Genomic DNA, 17,167 nt, shown 5'->3' on the forward strand with positions numbered 1-17,167 from the left:
GCCCCTTTGTATATAATTGTGAGCACATATATGTATATATAGGTATGCAGGCATATACAGAAAAAAATAATTATTGGGGACCAGCAGTTAGTGTAATGGCTATGTCGCTGGACTCCCACGTAATCAACCGCGGTTTGCATCCCGGACCCGGTGGCTTAAAACTCACACTGGGTGCGTGTGCGTGCGTGCCCAAGATCCTAAGAGGAGAATGGAGGAGAAGGGATTACGGTGTGACCACCCCCCCTGGGGGGTGCTTTCTTGCTTTCTGTCTCTATGTCTCTCTCTGTCTTTCTGGCTAGCACACGCACCCTATAGTGAAAACCTCTCCAAAATAAATAAATAAATAAATAAATAAAATAAATTAAAAAAGAAAAAATAATTATTTAATCAGACATAAAACAATTACAAAATTTAACTATGTGTTAATAAAAAGATAGTATCAATAAATATAAAAGTACCTAAATGTGTGGTGAAATTAAGCCAGAAATTATTTATATATAATATTGATGCACTTAAATATTATACACACACACATATATGCCAATATATTTTGGAATTAGTAGCAGTTTTCTAAATTATATGACCGTTGGTCAAAAAATCCTAATGAGCAATGATGAATATTTTGTACTAATTTTTAATGAAAAGTAACCTATCATAAATATGTGAAGTTCCACTTGCACTTCAGACACATAAATCCTCTACAAGAGAAAAGTCAATTTAATCTATAAAATCATAACTTTTCTTGAATTTTACCAAAGACCTAAGGTTATTGTTTAATTAAAAGGACTGAATTCCTAAGAATGTTCAGCTCTTCTGAAGGGAGACAAAGCACACAGATGGCTCCACGTTTGCTGAAGTATGGGAAGAAGAGGGGCTAACATAAAGTTAACACCTACGGGAGAGGTACAGATATTTACCCTGCCTACTGTGCATCTGTATGTGTAGACAGTAGTAGACAGAGTAGCAATATTTAGCTAGTCTAGTCAGTTAAAGGGTAAAGAAAGGCACAATAGGATAATATATGAACCCTAACACCATTTGACGCAGTTTAATAAACCTTCATTGTCAAAATTTTTAGTAGGTTACCAGCAAGTGGTATAATGATTAAGGCACTATAATCTCACATGGCAGACCACAGCTCTAATTCAGGACCTGGTAGCTTGAAATTCACACTGGGTGTGTGTGTATATGCCCAAAATTCCGAGGGGTGAATGGAGAAGAAATTGTGGTATGCCCATCCCCACTGGGGAGTGATTTCTCATTCTTTCTCTCTGTTTCTGTCTGTCTCTCCAGTGAGCACACTTGCCCTACAGGAGAAATCTATCAAAAAAAAAATTGTTTTTAAGTAGGAATCACCATGATTCCTTAAGCATAACTTTTTTTTTTTTTTGAGAGGTTTTTGCTATAGGGCACATGCACTCGCCAGACAGAGACAGACAGAAAGTGAGAAATCACCCCGCCAGGGGGAATGGCCATGCTGCAATCCCTTCTCCTACATTCTCCTCTCGGGATCCTGGGCATGCACACACATGTGCCTGGTGTGAGTTTAAGCCACCAGGCCCAGGACTTGAACTGCGGTTGACTACAGGGGAGTCCAGTGACATAGCCATTACGCTAACTGCTGATTCCCTTAAGCTTAACATTTTATGATCTTTCATAAGTCATTCCAATTTAAGTCTGAATAAGGATAAGTATGTGCACCATTATTATTACTTTTTAGCTCTAACAATCAGATATACAAAACAAAATAAAAAAAATGAATATAGGACAGGAAAGGGCAAGTGGCATTTCACAAGCATGTAATTATCTTTTTCAAAAATAATTATTTATTTTATTCGATTTCTTTCTTTCTTTTTTTTTTTTTTAGAGGTTTGCGCTATAGGGAGCGTGTGCTTGCCACAAAGACAGAGAGACAGAGGGACAGAAAGTAAGAAACCACCGCCCAGGCGGGATGGCCACACCACAATCCCTTGTTCTCCATTTTCCTCTTGGGACTTTGGGCACACATACAGACGTGCCCAGTGTGAGTTTAAGCCCTCAGATCTGGGACTTGAACCACAGTTGACTACATGGGAGTTCAGCGACATAGCCATTATGCCAATTGCTGGTCCCGATTTGATTCCTTACTATCATTATTATTTCTAATTGATTCTAGGATATGTGTGCTCACCAGAGACAGAGAAGGGAGAGAAATGTGAGAAATCAAGCCAGCAGGTCTATGACTTGAACCACAGTTGGACATGTGGAATTCAGGGCCTTATTTACCACATCATTTGCTGGACCAAATATGTTTATCTTGACATTCAGCAGAAATACAAAACATTCAAATATTTATTAGACATTAAATAATCAAACAAAATAATTTGTATGGTTTCTACATACACTGAGTGGCAGAAAAAAATCACCAAATTTTTCTAAATTAATTACTTAAAAAATTACAAAAGCATCTCATTCATTATGAGAAGAATAACATATGTAATACAATTAAGAGTATTTGTAGAACACCTAATAACATTTCTGCAAAACAAAATAATATGAATATTTGTATACTAAATGTCTTTGGGGTGTTGATTTTCTATAGATAAGCTAAAGGTCCAAATTATCTCAATCAAATTATTTATTATACTTTTTAAATTATTTTAAGAATTATTTAGTACTATAAAAAGTGAAAAATAAAAATAAATATTGGGAAAAATCATGGTGAGAATTTTTATACTTGATAGTGAAATAAAATAAAACTTTTAACACTTGATATTGTTAACACTGGCAAGAGATTTCAAACTGCTCAAAGGTTCAGGTAAAATGAGACAGACATAAACCCTTTGTAGTCAAATTAATCAATATAAGTAAATGTGCTAGCAATTTTTTATTTTTCACTGGTGAGAGCTTGCACAATCCTTCCTGGCACTCACATTAACAAGGCCTCAACGTGGACTCTAGTTTCTCTTACCATACTGCTTATTCATGACCATTACACCCTGACTCTTACATTTATTTTGTTTGTTTATTCTTAGAAACAGGCACTCCAGCTTGGTCTTTATGTTGTAATCCATCCAGCCCTCTTACCCAGGAGATTCAGGAAGGTTCTGTGACAGTCAGAACCCTTCCCACGTGGGTCGTGTTTTATTACCCTGCACCTCAGCTGGAACCATGGTGCTTGCCCTTTGACCAAAATTGATTCAAGATGCAGCCTATTAGTACTGCCTGTCCTGAATTAAGAAATATGAGGATTTAATGAAAAAAGTACTCTGAAGACTAAATAAAAACTCTTGGGAAATGAATCAATTACTTGTGGAAAATGTAATTGGATTACTTCACAGTTTGCACAAATGCAAATTTAAATAAATCTTCAATGTCTATAGTTTTTAGCATATAAAAGAATAAAATTTATCTGTGACCTGAGCCAGCAGGTGGCATGGTGGTTTAAATAAATCTTCAATGTCTATAGTTTTTAGCATATAAAAGAATAAAATGTATCTGTGACTGGAGTCAGCAGGTGGCATGGTGGTTAAGGGTGCTGGATCTCCACATGGCCAACTGCAGTTCAAGTTCTGGACCTGGTGACTTGCTTTCTTACTTTCTCTTTCTCTCCATCTCTGGTCAAATTTAAATAAGTAAAGTTAAATAAAATATTTATTTAAGAAAATCCATCTGTGACCAATTGACTCAAGTTTGCAGGGGAATTAAAAAGGTTGTTTTAAGGACTAATGAACAAAATTTTTCTAGAAAAAGTGTTTTTCCTGAATAAATATTTACAGTGAATATCTATATTTATAAATATTAAAAGTAAAAAAGAATGTAATATAACTGTATTAAATTATTGATAAACTATAAGACTGAGAAATGTCTATCGTGAATCTCTAGGGCACAAAATATCTTTTTGTTGTTTGAGATTTTGTAAGAGAGTATGAGAACTCACTGGAGAAAGATAGGGAAAGGCAGAAAGCAACCCTCAAGGGGGATGGCAATGCCGCAATCCTATGTCCTTCACTCTCCTCTTGGGATTTTGGGCACACACATGAAGCCAGCATAATGTTTCAATTGCCAGGTTTGGGACTCAGACTGTACAGTAGGCCATGTATGATCTAGTGCTGTAACCACACCACTTGCTGGCCCCTGAATTATCTTTTTCATGAAAGATTAAATGTGGGGCCAGACGGAGACACTGTGGTACATGCCATGCTTTACAAGGGTGCCCATATAGGAAGATTAAGGGTGAAAGCTCTAGACATCTGAGTATGTTGGACAAATGTGTGCCATGGTCCAGGCTACTGATGTTGGGGTTGGATAGCTCTGAGATCCTTTCAGGGGTGTTACATGTCTGTCTCTCACTTCTCATTTATAGAACACATAAACTTTTTTTTGTTTTTTTTTTTTAAGAGAGATTTTGCTATAGGGCACACGCACCTGCTGGAGAGACAGAGAGACAGAAAGTGAGAAATTACCCCCACACTGGAAGGGCCATGCTGCTATACCTTCTACTCCATTTCCCTCTTGCGATCTTGAGCACACACACATGCTTCCTGTGTGAGTTTCAAGCCACCAGGTCTGGGACTCGAACAGTGGTCAACTATGTGGGAGCCCAGCAATGTAACTATTATACCATCTGCTGGTCCCAGAAAAAATAAACTTTAAAAATATATTTAAAAATGGAAAAATAACATGAGTTAATAGTCACAAAAGGCACTATCCAAATGATCATAATATTTTCCCTGCGAGAAATTTTAGAAATAAAAATTTAGGTATAACATTCATACTTATAATAATCAAAATAAGGGGCCAGCAAGTGATGTGGTGGATATGAGCTCTGGATTCTCACATGGCCGACTTCAATTCAAGTCCTGGACCTGGTGGCTTGTTTTCTGTTTTCCTCTCTCTCTTGTTCTCTCTCTCACTCTGTCCCTCTCTGCTCACATCAAAATAAGTAAAGTTAAATAAACAAATTCTTTTAAAAAATAAAATGAATTCCACCAATTTTTAGAAAATTGCTTTTATTATAGGCAAGCATCACTTAATCACAGGGATACTTTCTGAGAAATGTGTCATTAGGCAATATCGTCATTGTGTGAACATAATGTAGTATCCTTACACAAACCTCACTGATACAGCCTACCATCCACCTAGGCTCTAAGGGACTGCTAGTGCTCCTGGCTGACAACACTGATACAGCACGCCACTGTAATAAACACTGAAGACAACTGTGAGCAATGGCCAGCATTTGTGTACCTAAACACAGTTAAGCATGGAAAAGATTCAATAAATACATAATACGACAAATTTAAAAATGATGCCCCTGTATAGAGTGAATGAATGCCCATGAATGATGTTTATTGGCATTGACCTTGCTCTGGGTGAGGTGGCGAGTGAGTATGAAGATGTAGAACATTACTGAACACTAGTGTAGGCTTTACACACTGCACACTTAGGCTACATTAAATTTATTGTAAAATCTATATCTATATCTACATATACACACACACACACACACACACACACACACATACATACATTCATAATTTTTTTTTGAGAGCTTTCTTTTCTTTTCTTTTTTTTTTTTTGACTATAGGTCATGTGTGCTCAACAGAGACACAGAGGGAACAGAAGAGAGAGAGAAAGTAAGAAATCACTCCCAGGGGTGATGGCCATGTCTCATGCCTCAGTTCTTTCTCTCCATTTTCCTGTTGAGATTTTGGGTACACATGCACATGTGCCCAGCATGAGTTACAAGTCTCCAAGTCCAGGATTTCAATCATGGGTGGTTACGTGGGAGTCCAATGCCTTAACCACTATGCCACTACTAGCCTGTCTACTATATATTTTCAATAATTATTTATTTAATTTATTATTGTTATTTTGATTTGCTTGAGGGCATGTGTGTTCACCAAAGAGAGAGAAAGAGAAAGGGAGAGAGCAAACTCCAGGACTCAGAATACGGCTGGTCATGTGTGCACTCAGTGCCATTACCACCAAACCAACAGCTGGCCCCCAATGCTATTTTGAATTTAACTTTTTTAGATTTTACACATAAATGTGATTTAGACATTGCACAAAGTATATACATTTCAAAACAATGTTGTTCACGATGCTAAAGATATATGATTTTGTTAATTAAGAAGATCTATATTTTTGTACTAATTTTATATAAAAAAGATATAATGTATTGTCTTTAATTCCCAGAGCTGTTAGGCACATGTGCATGTGAACCCCAAATTCTAAAGGGAGGGAGAAAGGGAGGAGGAAGGAATCCAGTGGGACCATGCTCCATGGGGGATGATTTCTCTCTGATTTTATGCAGTGAGCTCAAGCATCCTCTGGCAAATTAAAATTATACATTATTAAAAATGTATTATGTGTTAAAACATATATATGTGATATATTAAGGACACATTCATATACAATGACTTACAAAAATGGGAAAAGCAAAATCTGAAAGAATGAAGCAACTCTTTTAATTTTTTACCTAGAATGCTTGAGTCCAAGTATAGTTCGGAACCTAGCACTTTTCACTTTTTAAAGACAATGGAGTACATAAACTGCATATTGTGTAACACTCCCAGTGGTGTCTGGAGAAGCACATCCTAATCAAAATTATCAGTCAACATATTTGCTGCAAGGACTGCAGACAGGACTGTAATATCCACCCATCCTTCACAACAGGTTTGACGACCAAATGTAATTCAGAAAACTGAAGAAAAACACTTCCTGGATAAAAGATTTGGACTTGTACCTGAGTAAGCTCAGAAAAGGAATTTTTTTCTCTTCTGACTGACCCTGGACATGCCACAGGCCTTTCTGTCTAGTGTTGGAGAATTTATTAGTTGTCCTGGCATCCCATTTGAACAAGAGACAGATTACAACTTTACAACATCAGAAGTATCATCATCAATCATTTCATGCACCAGAGGCTTTTGTATTCAAAAGCCTTTGTAATGCTATAGCAGATAAAATGTGTAATGCTTTTTGGTTTAGAAGAGAATGTTGGGTTAGGAAGTTATGCCCTTCTTTTCTTTTTTTGGAAAGGTTTTTGCTATACGGCGCGTATGCTCGCCAGAGAGATAGACAGAAAGTGAGAAATCACCCCCCAGGGGGATGATGGCCATGCCGCAATCCCTACTCCTCCATTCTACTCTTGAGATCTAGGGCACGCACGTACATGTGCCCAGTGTGAGTTTAAGCCACTGGGCCCAATACTCGAACCGCGGTCGACTACATGAGAGTCCAGTGACATAGCCATTACACTAACGCCTGGTCCCATATGCCCTTATTTTTCAATGACTATTTCTTTAAAATCTGCTCCTATCTATTTGAGAATTTAAAAATCAGTATGACCTAGAAGATGCTAAAAAAAGAAGTCTCTTAACAATCATACAAGCAATGATTGTAGCAGATATTTTCATTTATGAGTTATTTTTCTTCTATGAAATTTTAGTAGTTCTAACAATAGCTAACACAGAGTAGACACTTAAATATTTATTTTGTTAAATGGACAGAGTTTTAAAAATAGGTTTTCCTTTTAAGGATTTTTTTTTTCAGATGAAAATTGCATCAATTCATTTGTTTCACAGACAGGATATATAATTACAATTAGTTCATAGCAAAACTTTATTGAGTTCATGCTAATACTAGGCAATGTCTGTAAATCACAGGGATTATATCAAGTTGATCATAGAAGAAACCCTCACATGTAGTAAATGACTTTCATATGTGTGTCTCACATTTCGTATGTGTCTTACATAGGAGACACAGACTGTGCAAAATTATCAAGGTAATACTAGATAGAGAATTCTGAAATGGGTGCTCTTAACCACTACAATACAAGCATTCTTGAAAAAGTATACTTTAGAAATTTTTCTCTTACTGGAGACACAATGAGGGCATATGCCTGACATTTACCATAAGGGATTAGAGTTTGATAAAGTAAGACTTTAGAAGAGAGTATTGCCAGGAGAATGCCTACAGTCACCTTTTCTGAATTGTCTTGAGAAGAGCCCAGCTAGTAGACAGACCGAAAGGGTATCCTTTCATATTTTTCTATACTCTGGCAAAATAGCCCTTGGGGAAAGGAAAGAAAAACACACTTTGAAATAGGTTATAATTATGCAGTAGTTTACAAGGAAAGCATCTCTATAAATCTTCCACTAATTTTTTTTTCCAGTCAATTTCTAGAGCTACTGTTCTATAATTGTATCTAGAGTTGTAGGATTTTTTTTCAAATTTCTTATTTCTGTAGCTACTTTAAGATAATAGTTTTCTCACTCCTTTCAATTACAGAATTTTACACCTTTTTATGTAGAGAAAATATATTTCATATTGGAATTAATTTTGAATAACTTAAAGTATACTGATTTTTTAAAAAATTGTAGCAAATGTGAAAGTGAAAGTGACAAGTGTTATACTATGTATACTAAGTAAACTGATTGACCACAGTAATGTTAGAACATAATGAAATGGACATGTTGATTTTGTAATACAACCTACTACTGTATTATGTAATACATCATTCTATTGATGGCAATTCAAATTACAGAAAGATTTCCTGTGAAATATTTATCTCATTTTATGCCCTACATGTGGACATATGTAAAATGATTTCATTTTTTATGTTATTTAAAAGCAAAAACAATCGACTGGTTAGGGACACTTGCATCACTTAGATTTATTTGGTTATTAGGGAAAAACAACAACAACAACAAAATAACTATTACTTCAATGAACTTAGGCAAAAGGATAATTTAAGAATGTTGCTGCAAAAGGACTAAATGGTGGTACAACAGTAAGATACTCTGCTCCATGTGGGTAGTTTGCTGGTTCATGCCTGGAGACTTCTCTGAGTGTGCTGGGCTACCATGTGCCCAAGATTCAGACTGCGAGAGCTGTTGGTGGATTACAAAACAGGTTCTGTAGAAATGTTTTAACTCTGTCTCTCTTTCTCTCATGAAATAAACATATAAACTTTAAACATTTTTTAAATGAAAAATGCTACATCTGTTGCTACTGCTGCTGCTATTACTGCTAAATTTGAGAGTATGAAAGGGTCAAAGGACAAATGGAAGTGTGAAACTTATTTTTATCAAATAGGAACTAGTCCTCTCCATACATTCGAAATACATTGAATTGGATCCCACCTCTAGAAGGAATAAATTCTAAGCACTTTTCATCTGCTGTTGTTTCACACTATTTAAGATTGAAGTGAGACAGAGGCATGCACACGCACGAGCACATACCTAGATACACACACACACACACACACACACACATGCACATACACACACAAAGGATAGATATTTAAAAGAATGTCTAAAGTCTGTTATTATGAGATGTCACCCTGAGCTTTTTACATGGCGTCATTTCTTCGGGAATTTAAAATATATCCCTATAGTATTAAGGATTTTGGAAAACATTTATTTATTGAAATTTGACTCTTCAGTATTTGTAAAATTTCATTTCTAAGATGGATGCTTAATCAATTATGGTTTTCTAGACTATTTTCCCACCAATCTCACAAGAACAGCACTTCATGATAACCTTTACCTTAGAGGCTAACTCCTCCCCAAATATGATGCAAAATATTATAACCTGCCTCTTCTATACTCCTTAAAAATCAAACTCTTTGCACTTTGTTCAGAAAAGTTTGGCCCATCAACCATGTAATCTCTAGGTATCAGTTCTACCTAATGACTGAATAAATGCATTGGAATATGGTAGGCGGTTTTCCTTCGGGGCTATTATGGATGGCCTGCATACACATTTTCCTTTTCCAGGCTGGAAAAAAATATATATCTTATATAGAGAGAAGCTTTTTATGACTAAAATATTCAAACTGAAGAGATGTCTATCTACAACAGGGAAATTTTCTAGGAGAACTGGTTCATTGGTATTCTAATTACAGGCCAGTTAAATGACCCATCTCTAATAATTACCCCTGGAACTTAGGATAATGTAAATCAAATCTGCCTTCTACGCAGCCCACATTTCAGTGTGTTAATTTTTCTAACATTGTCAAAATAAAAAATCTTAACTTGTAAAAATGGTCATTTTAAAAAATTTTAAGCAAGCCTCTGTGAGTTTTAATCCCTCTCTATTATTAAGCTAAATATACTAAGTGAAATGAGAATTGTGAATTTAATAAAAATGGTTCTTAATCAAAATGATAGAGCATATATGAATGATATAATATTCAATATATTTGATGATATTCATAAAGGCGTTATTTATTAAGTATATGGATATACCACTTCATTTTTTTTTCCAATTCCAAACATGAGTTTATAGTAGATATACATATTCAAGATAGTTTGGAGTCAAATGATATGCCGTGTGGTTTGGGATATATAGAGAAACAATATTTCCAGAAAGAGAATGTAGTATAATACATTTTCCTTACAGTCATATAAAATATGGTCTCCAAGGAATGTTTCATAAAACCAAGTATAATGCATGCAGGATATTGAGTGAAATTGAATCTTGTAAATCATTGGTTAAGACTTACTTACATTTGTAACATCTGCCATTCTTTTTTTCCAGTTCACAAAATCTGGGTAATACAATTATTTGTTTTAAGGTATTATATTCTCAGGCTAAAAGACATTACTTATTAGATCCACCATATAACTTTACTCCTTCATCCTAGAGGAATTTTTAAGATTAGAAATCTACCTGCAATCATATCTCTCACAAAAAGTATTTAAAAAATTTACCTTTTCCTCTATTCCTTGATTCTGTGTCCATATATATTTTCTTTTCTGATATTACTATATATGAACCACCCATATCTCTTGGTAAAGACATCATCTCTAGTTATTAATGCACTGTTCCATCACTTTTCACCTATTCAGAATGTAAATTGTTAAGCAATCTCTTCTTTTTCCAGCATTTTCATTCATCTTTCTCTCTTATATTAGAGTAGCTGCAAACTATGGTTGTGTTTTGTCAAGTAAGTATGATACAATTGGCGACATCATGAATTTTGAGGATTTATTTACCAGAATGATGATAGTCTAACTTGACTGGAGAGAAATAAAAAACATTAAGAAAATTTAGGGGCCAGTAGGTAGCGTAATGGTTACATCTCTGGACTCCCACAAAACCAACTGCGGTTGAAATCCTGGACACAATGGCTTGAAACTCACTCTGGGCACATGTGTGCATGCATGCTCGAAATCATGTGAGTAGAATGGAGGAAAAGGGATTGTGGGATGGCTGTCTTCCCTGGAGGGGGGGAGTGATTTCTCACTTTCCCTCTCACTGTCTCTGTCTCTCTAAGACCAAAAAAAAAAAAAATTAAAGAATACTTTAAAAATGCAAAAATACACAGCCAATAAATTAGAGGTCTTGGTGGGGCCAACATATTGTTGAAGTTAGTAAAGAAAAATAGGAGAGATAAATCACAACTGATTATTAGAAGGAAGGTGATTATAACTGACATTATAGAGGAGGTGTAACAGTAATGACAACATCTAAAGCTGACGAAGTGTTGACATGTGGTTGAATGGGTAAATAGTAAAGCATTGTATGCGAACAGATCAAAGTAATGAAAAATCTTGATACTTAACTGATCAAACAGGGATATATTAAAATGATCAGGAAGTAGGTCACAAAAATGTTAGAAAGACAGGAATGATTCTTCAAGAAATATTAAGCAGTTCTGTATAGGGCAGCAACTGGAAAAAGGAAGAGAAAGTAAACTCTAATATAACAAGTTTCAAGGAAAGAGGATTCCTTGGTATGCAGAATGGATAGTAATCTGGAAGCAGAAATAAAAAAATAAGTAGGACATTTTACCTACCACATTTGATTTACCACATCAATGCTGGAAGATTAAAATAGAAAAAAAATAGCCACCATTTGATATGGATGGAATACAGTCTTCATTAGGAGTCAGGTTTCAGGTAGCACAAAAAGGTTAATCCAGTCAGAGAACCTATAGAAGATAGAGAATTTTGCTGATAACAGACCATAAGTTTTTGATGACCCTGTACAAACACTTCTTAATAAGATTGGTATGACAATGGAAAAAAAAAAAAGCATAAGCATAAGGACCTCTCCAAAGAAGTAAACAATTATGAGACTGGGTCATGGTATACTCTAGCATGAGGAATTAGTGGAACTTGTGGGCACCCTGCTAATGGCACAATTAGTGATTGTAAGTCAAACAAGAACAAATACATATTTTCTTTCATTACTAAAGGGCATGTGTGCTCACAGAGAGATGCAGAGAGGCAGAGGGAGAAGAAAGTACCTGCCAATGGGGCCTCTCCAGACCATGATCACTTTTCCTCCATTTCTTCATTCTGCTGGGATGGGGTGCATCTATAAAATATACCCAAGTGCGATTTTCAAGCTGCTAGGACCAGGATTCAAAATCATATTGGGACATGTGGGATCTAGCTCCCTTAACCACTAGGCCATAGGACCTGCCTGGTCATGCACAATTTGATTATCTTTTTACATTAGATAATACAATTTGGTTTCTATCTATTGACTTTTAATTTCAACTAGAACTTATCAACGGACTGGCACTTGTCACTATGTCTTACAATAAGAAAAAATCAGATTAGGTGAAAATCCAAGTCTTTTCTTGGCTCTCTCAGAGAGATGAGATCTCTGGGCAAGCCAAAAGTCTGAGAACTAGAGACAGAGGGCACTTAGAGAAAACACAGCTTAAGATTTACTTACATGAAACTGAAGTCTTGAAAGCCATAAACTGACAAGAACACTTACATAGTAACTTTAACAAATTATTGAAGGTGTAAAGTAGTGTATTTTCATGGAATTGAGAAATTTCTACAGGCCAGAGAATTAGGGAAACAACATATTCTTGGACTTTATCTCCAGGAAATGTACCATGTTTTGTTGTTGTTTTGTTTTGTTTTTTATTTTGAAGAGGTTTTTGTGATGGGGCACATGCACTCGCCAGGAAGACAGAGAGACAGAAAGTGAGAAATCATCCCCCAGAGGTCTGGCCATGCTGTAATCCCTTCTCCTCCATTCTCCTCTCGGGATCTTGGGCATACATGCACATGCGTCTGGCGTGAATTCAAGCTACCGGGTCCGGGACTCGAACCACTGTTGACAACATGGGAGACCAGTGACATAGTCATTGTGCCAACTGTTGGTCCCCGTTTTGTTTTTATACCCCCCTTTTTTTCATACTTTAAGTAAAGTTTTATTTCTTCTTCTTTGAGAAAAGATAGGGAGTTCAGTGCCTTATCTACCACGTCACCTGCTGGTCCCCAAACTGTGTTTTAATTGAAATATTACAAACTACTCCTATACCCTTATCTCACACCATTTTATCAGGGCTCCAATGTAATAGTGGTGGATTACAGTTGAAACAGCTGCTAAACACAAACTCTGAATACAAGTGTTTATAGAAGACCAAAATCCCAGAAAAGAGACAAAAACAAAGAGACAAAAGGAATTCAAAGTCTTTGGCACTTACAACTATAGCAAACATTAAACACAGCCCAAATCCTAGCCATATTAACAAGTACTTTGAACTAAAATAATTTTTACTTCAGTAACTATTACCCAATACATGTCCAGCATTGAAAAAACTTACAAGCAAACTAAAAAGCAAGGTAAATACTTTGAAGAGAAAAAACAAACATCAAAGCTAGAATCAAACATGGATGTTGGTGAAACCAGAGAGGGAGTTTAAAAGAATATGATTAATATTTTAAGAACTCCACTGGATTAAAAAAATACACAATGTGCAAGAATAGATAGCTAATATTAGCAGAGAGTTGGCAACTTGATAAATAAAAACTTTTTGTGCTAGAAATAAGAGTGTAGCATAATAAAGTCATATTTCAATGGACTTACCAACAGGGTTAACAATTAAGAAAACAATTAGTAAGACTGAAGATCAAAATAAACAAAATGTCAAAACTGAATTTTTAAAAGAAAGTAAATAAAGCAAAAGTCATTACAAACCACACAAAATTTGTGGGAAATATTAAAGGTGTAATATATGTGTAATTGGAATATAAGAAGAATGAATGAAAAAGAGAATATTTGAAGACCATAGGGACATTTGAAATAATAATGATTCAAAATTTTCTAAAATGAGTGACAGTCACTAAATTACAGACCTCTAGGTAAAGAATACTTTTCTAAACAGACAAACAAAACACATACACACTCTCTCACCTTGGTATCACATTTTGAAATTGCAAAGAACAACAATCAAATCAAAAATTTTGAGGAAATATAAAGTTAGGGTGAGGAGAGAGAAATTTACATATAGAAGAATAAATGAAAAGGTAAAAAAAATATCTTGTAGTAAACCATGTAACTAATATAATCCAGAAGAGAGCAGAATGAAGAATGTAGTGTTTATAAATAAACCCCACCATGAGATTCTGAAAGAGGACAACATAAAAGCTAATAACAACTAATAAGTCTAAATAAACTATGACCCTTACAAATAAAAAGTATCAGTATTAACTCATTCATTGTGATAAATATATCAAACAATATAAGATGTTAATTATGGGGAAAACTGGGTATGGAGTATCAGATACTAAGTATGACCCATGCAACTTTTCTCTAAAACATAATTACTTTAAAGACGTGATAGAACAGTGGCAATGTAACTCTATCCACTTGGAAAAGTCCTAGGTTTTTGTTCCATGATGTGAGTTGGCAGAGGCTGGGAGTGAATCATGATGTGGGAGACCTGTTGGGAATATTTGTCTCTTAGTCTCATTATCTCTCTCAAAAATAAGTAAAAACAAACAAACAGAACTTTAAAAAAGATGTAAAACTACCCTAAAATAAGTTTTGTTGAGGTGTTTTTTACAACACAATATTTTTTTAAGTACTTATTTGAGAAGAGAGGAGTAATCTCAAAAGGTCTTCATGCCTTGACCCTCTCCCTCTAGCCTTCTAGTTAGCCAAGATCTCAGGAATACGCACACATGCCTATCTTTTGTTGGTTAACCCAGGAACCAAACTCCAATGTACCCTGTGGCTTCCAGTATCATAGAATATTGTCTTCCTACTGCAGCACTGTGGCTAGACCACACAATAATTTTTAAATAAGATATGCGAATAAGAAAAATGAAAGAGAAAATCAATAGAAGGTTATATCCGGAAGTTTTTATGTATAAAGAACATGTTACAAGGTCCTGGTAAATTATTCCTCATAATTGACTCTGGATTTACTAAGGGTCAATTCAGAATATTAAAACAATTAGTTACTTCATGGTATAATATGAATTATTAAAATTCTTGCCACTCCTAATACGCGCCTCATAAATATTTGATGAGTCAATATGCAAATGAACAGAATAAGGAATTATTCAGGCAACTTCTCATGGTACTTTTGATCTTCATTCTCTAATATCTCCCACTCCTCTTTGGATATGCTTCTAGTTGCAATCATTTTAATTCTTGCTTGAACGGTAAGATGGTGATGAGTTTTATTTAGTATTTAATAAATATGAAGTACCACTTATTCCCTAAAAATTTTAGATGTTAATACTTTATGACAAATAATGATCTTAGCATTTTTCTGGACGGGAATTTTATCATTTCTACAATATTATGACAAAAAGGTAATCTGCAGTTAGAGTGAAAAAAGTTGGATTCAGAAAAAAATAAATCTTGGCTCCATTATAGAACAGTGAATTTAGAATTTTCAAAAGTCTAGGGAAGTTCTATGTTCACCTTATAAATCTCCTGCCAAGTGATTCAGATGGTAAGCTCCACAAGTAGAATTAGAATCTTTCTGTTTATTCCTAAAGCTGACTATGTTCATTATGTACATAAGTTACCCAAACATTAATTGAACAAACTTAATGAGCTAATACCTAAAAATTGAATTCCCAGTTTTTCCTTCATAAAATAAAGATTGATCATTTAAAAATACTAATTTACTTTGAAATATATAAATACATACCTAAAAATCATAAAGCCAATAGTGTTTTTATCAAAATACTTCTTTAAAAATAAACAGTTATTTCAAATATATCACTTTTAATGAAGTATATATCACAGATCTTTAAATGCCAAATAAGTCTTAAAAGCCTTTTGTGCATTGATATTAATATATCTAAAACTTTCAATATAAATTGTAAGCAGTCTGTCAAATGACTTAAAAAGAATCACACTAACAAAAATGTTATACTAATAAAAATGTTCTTTCATAAAAACAGTGGTTATTTGTTATGACCAAGGGACAAGTATTTTTAATGTCCAAATTCATGTTGACACTACATAACAATCTCTATTTGATAAATGATATTTAATAGTGGGTTTCTTAAATCAAGAAATAGAAATGTAGGTTCTTCAGATATTGCTCAGTTTGATATTTTTCAAGTAGGTGTTTAAATCAAGTTTTGTAATTTTTGACTCTGCAGGTTTTCAAAAATGCTAAATGACTATTTTTGACTACCTGAACGAGAAGTCAAAGAAAATAACTAAACACAAATGCTGTCTTGAAGTTAGTAGTTTGATCCAAACATGTCTTGTCTATTCTTTCACCTTACCTTCCTGTGACTAGATATTGTGCCATTGATAAACAAGCTCTTTTGTTGATTTGTTTTGTTTTGTTTTTGTTGAATTCAATTTATTGCTAACCAGATGTAGCCTTGAAGCATTGCGTCCACCTGTTCCCAGACACTGTTCTCTGGGCATGGAGCCACTATAATGCCAGAGTTTCTTAATGAATACAGAAGTGCTGACTAGTTTTCCACACCCACAAAGAAACCCACACAGAGTTTTATCTGATAGTGTTGAAAGGTAATCTTTTTTTCCTTCATATTTCTTTGGTACAATATTTCCAATTTCCTGACTTCCTTTATTCAGAATCCACTGCATTAAGCTATTTTATCTGTCAAATTTAAGTATGTTGTGTATAAAAACAAGAACAAAATACTGAGAACAGAGACATTTGGATATAAAAAACAGAATGGAATCATCAAATGCTTTGCCAGTGTTGGGTCACTCATTTAGTAAAGTAATGGAAATCACAATGTGCCCATTGGATATTATGTAATATTTTGATAATATGCAAGGGTCTAAAAAGCAAAGAGGACAGCTTAACACCATTTTTGTATTTATCTTACAATGTTCTACTTCATAACATGAAAAGTATCAGGCACTTTTCTATGTGTTTTATAAATATTAATTCAGCAAAAACTTACCTAACTTTGTGTAGGGA

Source organism: Tupaia chinensis, unplaced genomic scaffold, assembly GCF_000334495.1.
Source record: "Tupaia chinensis unplaced genomic scaffold, TupChi_1.0 Scaffold140508_1, whole genome shotgun sequence".
Classification (NCBI taxonomy): Eukaryota; Metazoa; Chordata; class Mammalia; order Scandentia; family Tupaiidae; genus Tupaia; species Tupaia belangeri.